This window comes from Lissotriton helveticus, chromosome 6 (assembly GCF_964261635.1).
Source record: "Lissotriton helveticus chromosome 6, aLisHel1.1, whole genome shotgun sequence".
Taxonomy (NCBI): Eukaryota; Metazoa; Chordata; class Amphibia; order Caudata; family Salamandridae; genus Lissotriton; species Lissotriton helveticus.
The window spans coordinates 395,749,194-395,763,173 of NC_136067.1; positions in this window are offsets into that span (position 1 = coordinate 395,749,194).

Below are 13,980 nucleotides of genomic sequence, written 5' to 3' on the forward strand. Positions count from 1 at the left end.
ACCATAGTCAATCCTGGAGAGGACTAGTGATTGGACAACCATTTTGAAATCATCAGCTGGAATGAAAGGTTTGATTTTCTTGAGGTGGAGAAGGGTGAAAAGAGCGCTTTTGGCTGCATTTTTAATGTGGGGCATGAGGTTCAGGTTCTGTTCGATGTTGATGCCAAGTGATTTAACAGAGTTAGAGGTGGTGAGGGAGGAATTGAGAGCTTTGATGTCATCGATCCAGATTTGGATGGGAAGGGTATTGTTTTTGGGGGTGAAAAGAATGATTTCAGTTTTTTGGGGGTTCAGCTTGAGATGGGTTAGATGGAACCAGGCTTGTACTTTAGTAAGGGTGTCGTTGAGGTGAAGGATGTCGTTGTGGGATTTAATCTTGTAGTATAGTTGGGTATCGTCGGCGTAGAGGTGGTAACTGATTTAAGGTTGTTTGAGAATGAGGGTGAGTGGTTCCATGAAAAGGTTGAAAAGGGTTGGGGAGAGGATGGATCCTTGAGGGACCCCGAGTGAGACAGGTTGAGGATTAGAAAGGAAGTGGCTAAGCTTGATTTGTTGTGATCTATTTTGAAGGAATGAGCAGAACCATTTGTGAACAGTGCCTTCCACACCAAATCGATCTTTGAGGGTGTTTAGAAGGGTGGGATGATGGACAGTATCAAATGCCGCAGAGAGGTCAAGGAGGATCAGTAGTGAGGATTCACCATTGTCTAGGGAGCGATGAATGTCATCTGTGATATTTAACATAGCAGTTTCAGTACTGCAACCTCTTCTGAATCCTGATTGAAAAACATCAAGGAGATTGAAGTCTAGGATATGGTTCTCAAGTTGTGATAGGACACATTTTTCTAGGGCTTTAGAGAGGAAAAGAAGGTTAGAGATAGGGCGTAGGTTGCTAAGGTCGTTAGGGTCGGCAGAGGTGTTTTTCAAGATGGGAGAGATTTGACCAAGCTGAAGGGAGACTGGGACGCAGCCAGTACGATTCAGAAAAGGGGGTGGTGATGGACAGAGCATCTGAATTAAGCAGAACACTCATACCCAGTCAAAAGATCAGGGCTTGGATCCATCACCGTTTTTTAGCTCACTGCACCATCCCAGTTCAGAACCTGGCTACATGCAAATTAGTCTGTCCCTGGCCCAGTGCATCATGGGAACAGGGCAGACCAAACTACCAAGCCAATTCTTTACTGGAAAGGAAACAAGCTTCCGGGGACCGGTTTCTGGCATTACAGCCGTCTTCGGCCCGGCTTGCTTGAATCCTGATGGTGCAGTGAGCAAGGGACTCACATCTGAGCATACCCTGCCACGCTTGTGGTGGCCAAAATGATTCAGAAAAGGGGGTGGTGATGGACAGAGCATCTGAATTAAGCAGAACACTCATACCCAGTCAAAAGATCAGGGCTTGATCCATCACCGTTTTTTAGCTCACTGCACCATCCCAGTTCAGAACCTGTCTACATGCAAATTAGTCTGTCCCTGGCCCAGTGCATCATGGGAACAGGGCAGACCAAACTACCAAGCCCATTCTTTACTGGAAAGGAAACAAGCTTCCGGGGACCGGTTTCTGGCATTACAGCCGTCTTCGGCCCGGCTTGCTTGAATCCTGATGGTGCAGTGAGCAAGGGACTCACATCTGAGCATACCCTGCCACGCAGCCAGTGGCAAGGGAGGATTTGATGATATTGGTCCAGAAAGGAGCAATGGTAGTTTTGAGGTCTTGGACCAAATGGGCGGGAAAGGGATCTTTAGAATGGGAGGAAGGTTTGAGTTGAGTCATGATGCTAATGATCGATGACACAGAAACTGGACTGAATTCACTCCAGGAGGCATTATTTTTAGTTATGAGTCGATTAGGAGAGAGTTCTGAATGCGCAAGAGCAGGAAGGGTAAGAGATGGGTCGGGGAGAGTGGGAAGAGTTGACGAAAGAGATAAAGGGGTGTTGGGGAGGGAGTGTTGAGTACGGGAGGGTTGGAGAGAGGGGGGAGGGAGGAGAAGGATAGTTCTATCTTGTTGACTTTGTTGCTAAAAAAGCTGGCGATTTCTTCACATTTGTCAATAGAGGCTGATATTTTAGGAGGGCCAGTGGAGGTTTGTTTTTTAACAATGCTAAAGAGTTCTCTAGGTCTGTTTTTAGATTGGTCAAGTTGTGACCGGAGAAAGGAGGCTTTTTTATTGTAGATGTGTTTTTTGTATTGGACTCTTGCAATTCTGAGGAGGGTAAGATTGTCATCGGTGGGCTGATTTCGCCAAACACGTTCAGATTGTCTTAGGGATCGTCTTTCATTATTAAGTTCGGAGTTGAACCAGGATTTGGGAGGGTTATTTTTTTGTTGTTTGAGTTTAATTGGGGCAATTTCGTCAAGGGCTTGGAGAATAGAATTATTATAATGGTTGGTAAGGTCATTAGTGTTGTCAGAGAGAGGGGGGCGAAGTAGGCAGGTTTTGATTGTGGATTCTAGGTCAGCAAGAGGGATTAGGTGAAGGTTGCGAGTGGGTTTTTTGGGTAGGGTGTTGATGGGCGCGGAGTTATTCATGGGTCTCTTCACGTCAAAGAGGACAAGGTAATGGTCAGACCAGTCGATGGGTATTATGCTAGAGAGGTAGGCAAGATCAATTCTAGTTATAATAGCATCTAGGGTGGAACCTTTATTGTGAGTGGGGGAATGGCAGAGTTGGGTCATGTTGGTGATTTCCATGGTATTCTTAAAGGTGATGATAGCAGGGTCATCAATTTTGTTCTAGTGGACATTGTAGTCACCAAGGAAGATATTCTTAGAGTGTGATAGAGAGGATTGGATAATTTGGTCGGACATCTCTTCAGTAAAAGAGGTACAATTTCCAGGGGGGTGGTAGATGGTATGCAGCCGAGTGGTGGGGGAGTCGTGAGTAAAGAGATCTGCGCAAAGGTATTCAAAGGAAGTAGGGTCTTGAGATTCGACAAGCGTGATGTTAAGTTCAGTTTTGAAAATTATCTGCAAGTCCTCCTCCCGTTTGTTTGATTCTATCTTTCCTGATGATTGAGTAACCTGGGGGAATGAGCAAGTCGAGGATCGGAGTGGAGTGGGCGGTGAGCCAGGTTTCGGTTAGGAATGCTATGTCGATGTTTTCGCTGAGGATCGTTTCTGCGATCGCAGTGGCGTGTTGGGAGGCGGATCGGCAGTTGATCAATATGCAATGTAGGGGAGAGGGGTCAGGTTGTTGTGTTGAGGGGCAGGGGGGATAGGTCTCGGATGCTGAGGAGGTCTAGGGCACTTAGTAAGGAGGGGGGGTCTGCTGGTACCTAGGAGAACAGGGATAGCAGACTGGTGAGTGGGGATATGTTTCAGATGTTGAGGAGGTCTAGGGGATTTCGTAGGGAGGGGGGGTCTGCTAGTACCTAGGAGAACAGGGATAGTAGATTGATAAGTGCGGTGCATGGTGGAAGTAGATTGAGGAGGAGGAGGCTTAGCGGCTGGGGGTAGTCAGGGAGCGGAAGGTAAGTTCGTGGGAGTTATAAGTTCTGGGGTTGTTAGGCAGGTATCCAGTTGAGGATAGTGTGGCGTGATGGCATTATGGATTTGAATGATTGAGGAAGGTTGGTCAGGTGTGGAATTGGTGGAGGGTTTGTTAGTGAGCGTGGGAGTGTTGTTGATGTTTGTAGTCATGATAGGGGGGAAGAAGGTTGAAGGATTGAGATTGAGATTGTTGTTAGTGAGCGGGGATAGGGTGTATTGTGAGGGTGTCAGATAAAAGGTATGAGTGGAGGCGATGGCATTGGTTAGGAGAGAGATAGCGTTTATGAGTGAGGAGAGTTCTGAAATGAGGGATGAAAGGAGAGGTTCGGTGTAAGGGGTTGTTGAAGTGTGGATTGGATTGAGCTGAGGGGGGGGTCATTATTAGAGTGTGGGGGTGTATCGGAGAATGATGCGAGAAAGGTATTACTATTGGGCGAGTAGTTAGGAGGAGGTGGTATGGGGACAGTAAGAATTGACGTAGATGGAAGATTGTGTGTAATTGAGGATACTAAGGGGGTGAGAGAGAGGGGTAATGTTTTGAGTTGAGGGGCGATCTTTATTTGAGAGTGGGAGTGTATAGGAAGCGGATGTGAGGGAGGTATAACTATTGGGTGAGTAGTTTAATGGAGGTGGCTTAGGGACAGTAACAATAGGCGTATATGGAAGATTGTGTGTAGTTGAGGATGGTAAGGGGGAGAGAGAGAGGGGTAGTGATCGAGGGGGTGTGGGGGCAGTTTGGGAAGTTTGGGGGTTGCCTAGGTGTGGGGTGGTGGGACGAGGAGAGATCGGAGATGGGGAAATAGTGGAGTCATAGGAGGGGAGGGGGGGTAATGGTGTTGGAGAGAGGAGAGGAGGAGGGTAAGTCAGGAAGGGGTGAGAGGAGTGTTGGGGGAATGAGGGGAGAAGAAGGTGTTAAAATTAGGGGTGAGTCAGAGGTGGAGGGTAAGTCAGGAAGAGGTGAGATGAGTGTTGGGGGAGTGAGGGGAGAAGGTAGTAGAATTTGTGGTGAATCAGGGAGATGAGAAGAGGGAGTAGGGGAAATGTTGGGAGGTGCTGAGCCATGAGAATGAGGCGGTGAGAGGGTAGAGTTCAAGGGTTGTGTGAGAGATAGGGAGATTGCGCTAAAGTGTTGTTCAAAGATGTCGAGGTTGTTTTCTGATGCTTGAATGAGAATGTTACCAGATTTGAAGATGGAGATATCTATTTCACTTGGAAAGGAGGGAGACGGAGTGGTGGAGAGTTTCAGGCCATATGGGATTTTGCGCAAATTATATATAGGGAGGTGACTCTGAAATAGGCTTTTCCATTTGGATGGGCGTTTGGTGAAGAAGATGAAATTGGTGGTAAGTGTGGAGGTTAGGCTGTTATGATGGTCGGCAAATAGGGTTTCTGGGTGGAGGCAGAGAAGTTTGTGCTTAAAGTTTTTCTTGCCGTGTTTGGATAGATGGGAGGGGTAGAGGATGGACCACGAGAAAGGGCCGAATTTAGAGATGGGTGGGTTTGGGATCCCAGGGGGGGGGAGCGAGGGGTGGGGGGGTGAGAGAGAGGGGTGGCATGATTCAGAGAATATGGGGATAGAAAGTGCAGTAATCTATGAGGGGAGGATGAAGGTAGAGAACCAAGTATAGAATATCATAGATAATCAAGAGAAATAGGGCATCAAATGAGGGGGAGCATTAGGCAAAAATAATAATAAAAATAAATAATAGTTAAGTAAAATAGAGCATAAACATAGTAATACAATAAGATGTGATGAGAACTAAAATGAGTAGTTTAGGCAAATAGTAAACAAGTATAGCAATGCAATAGCATAGCCAAACATCAATTAATAAGGTGCCAATAGGAGAATTAAGAATTGCAGAGTATACAGGCAAATGAAGTAATAAAAGAGTAAAGTCTAGTATACATTAATAATGTGTCAAACGGGAGTTGGATGGTTTAGGCAAATTGAAAACAAATTGAAAACAGATATATCAATACAATAGGAAGTTATGGGGCAGTAATAGGAAGTAATGTGTCAAGAGAGAGTTGGATAGTTTTAGGCAAATTGAGAACAAAAATATCAATACAATAGGAAGTTATGAGGCCTAAATTGAATCGCATAGGCAAATAGAAAACAGGTATGGCGATATAATAAAATAGCTAAATATAGACTAATAATAGTAAGGTGCAAATAACAGAATTGTGGAATGCCGGGGATAAAGGTAAAATACAGCAATAGAAAAAAAATAATAATATAGCCGAATACACAATTATACAGTGCAAAACAGAAGACTTAAGACTTGTAAGGGATAGAGTCATATAAAGGAATAATGCATTGCAGGGGATATAGACAAGTACAGCAAAAAATAATATATAGCCAAGCATACATTAATAATGTGCAAAAGATAGAATTAAGAATTGTAGGGTATAGGTTAGGGGTCAGCTGAGGAGGGTGTGGAGAGGAAATGAGGAAGTTGGGAAAGAGGTAGAGTGTAGTTGGAGATTAACGTAGTGTAGAGTAAACATACGGGTGGGTAGTAAATTAGAGGGGAGCGACAGCAAAAAGATAGATTTAATAAAGCACAAAACCTGTATAGCCTGTAAAATAAAAAAACATATAAGCTGTATGGCCAGGAGCGGTCAGAGAAATTCGAGACCATACATACAGTGATGATGGTCAGCAAGCAGTTGTGGTGAGGTAGATCGCTAAGGGTATATGCAGTCACAAAAAAAGTAGAGTTAAAATATTTGTGGTGAGGTTGATCGTTGAGGGAGTGGTGAGGTAGATCGTTGAGGGTGTAGGCAGTCACAGGTACAATTCGACAAAAAAAAGAAAATTCACTCATCACTGTCAGAGTCAACAAAATCAGTGTCAGTCAATGAAATTACAAGGGAAGTCATTGGTAAAATAGGACACGTAACCTGCATAGCCTGTAAAATAAAGCACATAACCTGTATCACCTTAAGTTCAGGGTGTGAGAGGTGTTGTCAGAGACTTCCGATTTCGTGACCTCATCTGTGCTGCTCAATGCGAATCACGGTTGTCATTGCAGCTCGTGCCGAGGAAATCTTATGGCTCACCTTAAGTTCAGAGTGTGAGAGATGTTATCGGAGACTCCCGATTTCGTGACCTCATATGTGGTGCTCACTGCGAATCATGGGCGTCATAAGTTCAGAAAGCGAGAGATGTTGTCAGAGACTCCCGATTTCGTGACCTCATATGTGCTGCTCACTGCGAATAATGGGCGTCATAAGTTCAGAGTGTGCGAGATGTTGTCAGAGACTCCCGATTTCGTGACCTCATATGTGCTGCTCAATGCGAATCATGGGCGTCATTGCAGGTTCGGGCGTCCCCGGAGAGAAAACAATCTCGTGCTCAGTGATGTTCGGGAAGAGGGGGAGGTGTAAAGACTTCTCGCCTCGTTGGAGATGATCTGGTCACTCACCGTCGGGTCTTCGTTTTAGTAACGTTGGTGATCATGGAACTTAGCCACCATCTTAAGACCAGGCAACATTTGTGACAAAGGGCTCCCCTGAGCTTCTTCTGGCCACCGGCTCTGTAGTTTGGAGCACGTACCACGGGTTAATAGGAACGTGCAGTTGTGCGCTTGGGTCTGGGACATTTAGAAGGGCTCTGGATATCTTTTAGTGGCAGATCGTGCGCTTAGGCAGTCTGCAGGTCACCGGAGCCGCCATCTTACATTGGGTCAGCGCTCCATGGAATGCACATCAAATGAATTCACTGTTGCCCGTGTAGACGGCGAAAAGGCCGGCCGTTTAGTCCCGCAATTTTTCTGGTCTCATTGAGGTGATCAGAGAGCGTATGCAGGGCGATTTCCAGGATTCAGGAGGCATAATACACTTCCGAAGCCAGCTTGCGGGCGCCGCCATTTTGTACGGTCCGGTCTACGTTCTGACCGATTCCCGCATTTCTGGATATAATTCTTGCTGGAAGTAGGTTCAGGCCTTAAAAACAATCGCCGATCGTGCCCCACGTATTCCGACACTACAATCCATCCAGTTGATTGCGTTTCACCGCCATAGGCACGGCGGTATTTACTTCAACAGACTCCCGTCCGGGGGAGGTTTGCAGCCCTCTCTCCTCTCTCCATAGGGCGTTACTTCCTCAGTTTGTCTGCTGAATGTCCCTTCTCAATGAAACGATTGGTAAATTGTGTAGCCTGATTTTTGCACCTGAACATACCTTTATGTTCCATTATACAAGCCTTAACTTTGTGTGTCATCATGCAGACATATTGAAGAATGCACATGATGAACTAAATACGTCTCTCACTATTGCAGCTTGTATGTTGCCTCTGTTCCCAGGGAGTGGCGCTGCCAATGTCAATCTGGGTGGAATGCACCATGTTCGCACATACTCCACAGGAACCAAAAGAAAAGTGTCAGTTTACTGATGGTAAGCCACAGGGTGTCTTCTCTGGTAGCTGTTGTCCTGGGTCTTGCATTTACCAGCTTGTCTTTTAAATTACTACTGTGCTGGAATGCAAATAATGGTCGTGGAGTGGATGTATTCCCTTTATTGAGGAAGTACCCATTTTTGCATATTGATTTTTTTATCATGCCTGAGAAAATGCTGAATGTGTTGACACACACCACTCTCCCTGTTGGTGGCTTCAGAGGCCTAATGTCAAGGAGAGCTTCTCGAATGTTGTTTCTGGCTGTCTTGGCAGAATTATGTCTGAGCGAGGCAGGGTACTGACTGTGTAGCAAATGAGTACACAGTGTTTTGCCATGCTCCTTATACTTCTGGAAATGGGAATAATTGTGCTGAAGGTGTAGAAATTGTCCAAATAGAGGGTTGTCTATGAGGGATTTAGGATGATAGCTCTTGTAGGACAACAGGGCGTTCCACATCATAGGTTTTCCTATATATTTCATTTTCTAGACACCTTGATGATGAATATATGTTAAATCCAAAAAAGGAAGCGTTCCTTGCTGTACTCTCAAGTGAACCTCAAAAGGTGATTGAATGAATTCAATCATTGGTGAAAGGAGGAAATGGAAATGACATCAACATGCCAAATCTATCATTAATATACCGCTTCCTCATGCCTATGTGGGAGCAATATGGGTTACTAGATTTAAGGCCATGCCTTAATACACATATCTGTTGTTTGGCATCTCAGAAGGGGAGAGGACAGAGTCTAATTTGTGTTACTAGTTTAGAGGTTCCATATATCATGATTGCATGTGCTAAAGCAAAAACAAGGGAAAAAAATCAAATATATTGTTCAACCAGAGTAACGTAAATTAAAGACAAATGGAATAACGAATGAATTTAGCAGTGGAATACAAACAGAGGAGTCCTATTGATCAAATGCAGGATTAAACAGCACTTTATGTTAAAAAGCTATCAGTTTAAAATACTTTTTTTTGTCCTCATCTTCACCAAGACTTTCACCGATTTAACACCCCCAGTAGCAAAGAGAGAGAAATAAATAAATAAATAAATCAGTTTAAAATACATTACATTGAATCCTTCATTGAGGTAGCGTGCAGATTTCGAAAATTCACTTTAAACTAGTCCCTCAAAAACACTTTCACAAATCTGTGGGAAATGCTCCATTCACAAGGCCAATAGGTCTGGCTTTGGGACTAGTGTCTTTTCTTTGGTTGGTGAGTAAAGGAACTCCTGTTACTTTTTTTTTATTGAGCATAATCATAACAAAAACCATACATCAAAAAACTGGTATCACAATGAATATAACTTTTTATAGCTTGTAAAAATCAACTGCTTCTTCTTATCCTAAACTAGTGAATCAAGCATTTTTTTAAATTTCATCCTTTGAAGACGTGGCAACCCCAGAAATTCAGCCTAACCAAAGTGCGTATTGTAAAGTGCAGTGGTTTCCGATGCTTCAAATTGCCCGATCAATTTAGATTATGAGAATTCCCAAAAACATTATAAGAAATCTATTAAAGTGGTTCCTCTCATATTCCACTCTTATTCATTCATGAAGTAAAATAATAAAACTAATTAATTGGGTTATTGGATCATATTAACTATTCAATCAGAGAAACCTATACAACAATTATACATTATTGGGCAGGAAACTAGTCCTAAGGTGCATTTAAAAAACCCAAGCCCCCCACCCCAAAAAAAACCATCAGCACTATCCATTCTATTGTATACATGATCACACTATTAATTTCATCTTTGTATATGCTAATCTAATTCATGACATTTATATCTCTATTCCTACAATATTATGTTCATTATTACCTCTTGTCCCGAGGCAATAAACCTTATGAAAAAACAAAAATACCTCTTCATTCTAAAGTGCTGTGTATTTAACTCCCATAAAGTGCTTTCCTTGACCGTTTCCCAGTTAAGTTAATCCTTATCATACTTCTGAACCCATATACCCGATTTGAACTCAAGTCTCTCTTCTCTCCATACCGGAATATGAATAAACAAAAAATGTTATCAATAAAATGCAATGCTTTCAATGCTTCCACTGATATCGTTATTCTACCATCTAACTTAAGTTAGCTACTTGACCTTCTGCTTTGTCCATATACTTCCACACAGCTGAAAATCTTTTAATAGCTCTTACCCTTTTTGTATAGGTTTCCTCAAATATTTTAGTTTTTATGACAGTTTAGATAGGCTGGGCCTTTACTTGTCATCCAATTTTGTAAAATCATGGACCGTGCCATTAGAGTTGATATTGCAATGAATGCTTCCTCTCCTTTGGAAATTAGAATATTTTGGCTCTGCCTTACTACCCCAAAGACTGCTATCTCTGCCTCTGGTTTTAATTTTCTCTGTATGCCATACCTAAGGGCGGAATACACTTTCTCCCAACACTGGGTTAAGACCGGGCAGGTAAAAAAGATATAGAGCCACCCCCATTGTCCCAATTGATGGCAGCGAAAGCAACTATCCTCTATTTCTGAGCGCATTTTATGTAATGCTCTTGGAGTGTAGTAAGCCATCCAGCATGATAGAAATTACATTCTTTTAACCCCTTCTATGCTGGTGACGGACCACTCCGTCATCAGCCACGGGTGGGCTGTGCTAATGACGGAGTGGTTCTGTCACAGCCCGGGTGCCGCGCCGGCGCAGCATTGATTTCGCGCCTGCGCGGCGCGTTCTATTTGGCGGGCGGGGCCGTGACGGAACAACTCCTTCATTAGCACAGCCCACCCGTGGCTGGTGGCGCTATTGGTGTGTAGTAAGCCATGCAGCATGATAGAAATTACATTCTTTTAACCCCTTCTTTGCTGGTGACGGAACCACTCCGTCACCAGCCACGGGTGGGCTATACTAATGACGGAGTTGTTCCGTCACGACCCGGCCGCCGTGTCTGCGCGGCGTTGATTTTGCGCCTGCTCGGTGCATTCTATTAGGCGGGCGGGGCCGTGACGGAACCACTCCGTCATTAGCACAGCCCACCCGTGGCTGGTGGCGGAGTGGTTCCGTCACCAGCATGTCGGGGCCACGCGGCCCCCCCTCCCCCCAGCGCTGCGGTGGAATTACCCCCGCAGGCCAAGGGGTTAAAATTTGCCGCTCTTAATGCCTTGTTGGCATGCTACGAAATTCACTGCCACTCAGGCTCCGAAAAGGTGCATTGTGATTCTTGGGTACTTTTATCTAGAAAACGTGTTACTATAGAGCATTCCCTTTGGCTCTGTAAAAGTCTGTACCAATTTCCAACCCCCTTAGCTTAGCTCTAAAGAGGGCAGCCAGTATGGATACTGAGGCGAAACTAGATGGGTAGCAATATTTTTTCAGCAGTTGCATAATCTGGAAATAACCTAAAAAGGGGGCTTGCACTGTGCTTCACACCTAGCCTGACGAGTTTCTTGAGTCCTTTACTTTCCCAAAACCTTATCTGGCTATTCTGGATATGAAGGCCCAAACTTTTACATTCTGTAAGCTTCAAATACTCATATCAGTTGCCTGAGTCTTCCTAGAATAAAATAGCCGTAATCTGACCCCATACTCCTGTAGCGTCTTATATCTAGTTTTCTTTGGGAGCTTGGTGGTCTTGATAAAAAAACAGAATCTGGGGTTCTGCTTCCTGCACCATTTTATCCAAAAAGAAACTATCCAGCAATGCTTTGCCATCTAACAAACGAGTCATTATATCCCAGAAAGTAGCTTCCTAATAAGTACAGATTTGGGGAAATGCCATCCCCCCGTAACTGGTGTCGAGTTGAAGCACTGACAATTTTACACTTGATGCCTTCTTACTCCAAATACATTGGTGAATAATTGCTTCCAATTCTTTAAAGTATGACCCATTAATTCTTATTGGGACATTTGTAAAAATAAAAATTAATAATGGTAACATAGACATTTTAATAAGAGCAACATATCCAATTAATGTAAGCGGAAGAAGTATCCCTCCATCTAATAAGTTTCTTATCTTGATACTCTTGATACTCATCGCCCCATAAATCAATTAAAAATGTTGCTCATAGAGATTTGTAAGATATATGATTATTATTATTATTATTTGTGTCACTTTTATAGCGCGCAGCTACCCCAACGGGGTGTCCCGGCGCTGCAGCGGATGAGTTGATTCTTACTCCATAAGGATTTAGCAAAAGAGGTGGGTTTTCAAAGCCCTACGAAAGGGAAGTTCCTCCTGAATTGATCGAATTGACTGCGGGAGTTTATTCCAATGGGATGCGGCACAGATTTGGAACGTTTTACCTCCTGATCGCATCTTTTTAAATCTCGGAATAGTGAGGAGATTTTTGGAGCCTGATCGCAAAGATCTAATATTTTTGTATGGGCGGAGGCAGGAGGAAAGATATGCCGTGCCCTTCCCTTTAATAGCCCTGTGGGCCAGTAAAAGTGCCTTGAATTCAATCCGTTTCTGTATGGGTAGCCAATGGAGGGAACGGCGATGGGGGGAAATATGTTCCCTAAGAGAAATCCCGCACACTAAACGGACTGCAGCATTTTGTACAATTTGAAGCCGATGGCAAAGACCTAAGGCAAGTCCAACATACAGGCCATTAGAATAATCCAAGTGCGATGTAATTAATGCTTGGACTATTGTTCTCCTTGTATTGCTGGGTAGAAAGTTAATCAGTTTTTTTACCATCCTTATTTTTGAAAAACAGGCGGCCGAGACTGTTTGAACTTGATTGTGAAAAGAAAGAGTAGAATCCCATCTGACTCTGAGATTCTTTACCGAGTCTTTAGGAGTAGGAGGTGAGCTTAAATCATGTGGCCACCACAGGTTGGAATCCAGCGGGGATGATCGATGGAAAAAAAAGAACCTCTGTCTTTCCCGCGTTCAATCGTAGACAGTTGTTATCCATCCAACATGAAACTTTACGCAGGCAATCTTTTAATGGATCAAATGTGGTATCTGAGATGTTTTCATATGAAAAGAGCAGTTGGATGTCATCCGCATGTGATGTCGCTTTGATTCCCAACTCGGCGATCAGCTCGGCCAGAGGGGTAAAATAAACATTAAAAAGAAGGGGACTCAGGGAAGAACCCTGGGGGACTCCCCATTTGAGCGGGCGGCTATCAGAGGTAAAAGGCAGAGTTAACACTGCCTGGGTACGATTGGACAGGAAAGATGACATCCATTTCAAGGCCTGGCCTTGAATACCTATCGAGTACAGACGGTTGAGGAGAACAGGGTGAGAGACGGTGTCGAATGCTGCTGATAAATCCAGCAGCACCCACACCGCCCTCGCTCCTGTATCTAATTTCCATCACACCGTGTCCGCCATCTCAATCAATACCGATTCTGTACTGTGGCCCTGTCTAAATCCATGCTGTGAATTATGGAGTAAGCCTTGTGTTTCCAGAAACTTCGCTAACTGCTGTTGTAACAGTTTTTCTAGTATCTTCGCTGGTGCTGGTAACAGAGAGATGGGCCTGTAGTTGGCTGGCTCATTGGAATCAGCGTCAGCCTTTTTCAGAATAGGAATAATGCGCGCGTGTTTCCATGAGTCTGGAAAAACGCCGGTACTCAAGGAATCATTCCAAATACTATTCAGAGCTGGATTGAGTATAGGGGCAAGGGCTTTGTACTGTTTGGCCGGCCAGGGGTCTAGTGGTGAGCCAGATCTACAACTGGAGAGTTCAGCAAGTGATCGATCAAGGGAAATCTTATCGAACTCTAAGAAGATCTGGGAGAAAGCAGGGCGGGATTGTGAAATGGCTATGGGGTTATCCATTAAATTGGTAAGATTTTTGCAAGGGAAAGAATCATAGATAGTGGCTATTTTCTCCTCAACAAAGTCTGACAGATGATTACAAAGTGATTGAGATACCTGTGACTGACGTGTGAGGGCAGAAGGATTTGTAAAGGATCTGACAGTATTAAAAATTTCCTTGGTAGAACCATATCCACAAGTATCGAATCAGCTCTGGGGAACAGGCTTGCCATTGCAGATTGCTTGCAAGGATTTGACTGCCTGTATTGAGTAGCAGGATTTCAGTTTTATTTTGATTAATTTTATATCCCCCAATAGATTTAAACTGTGCAAACTCTGTCAACATTATTT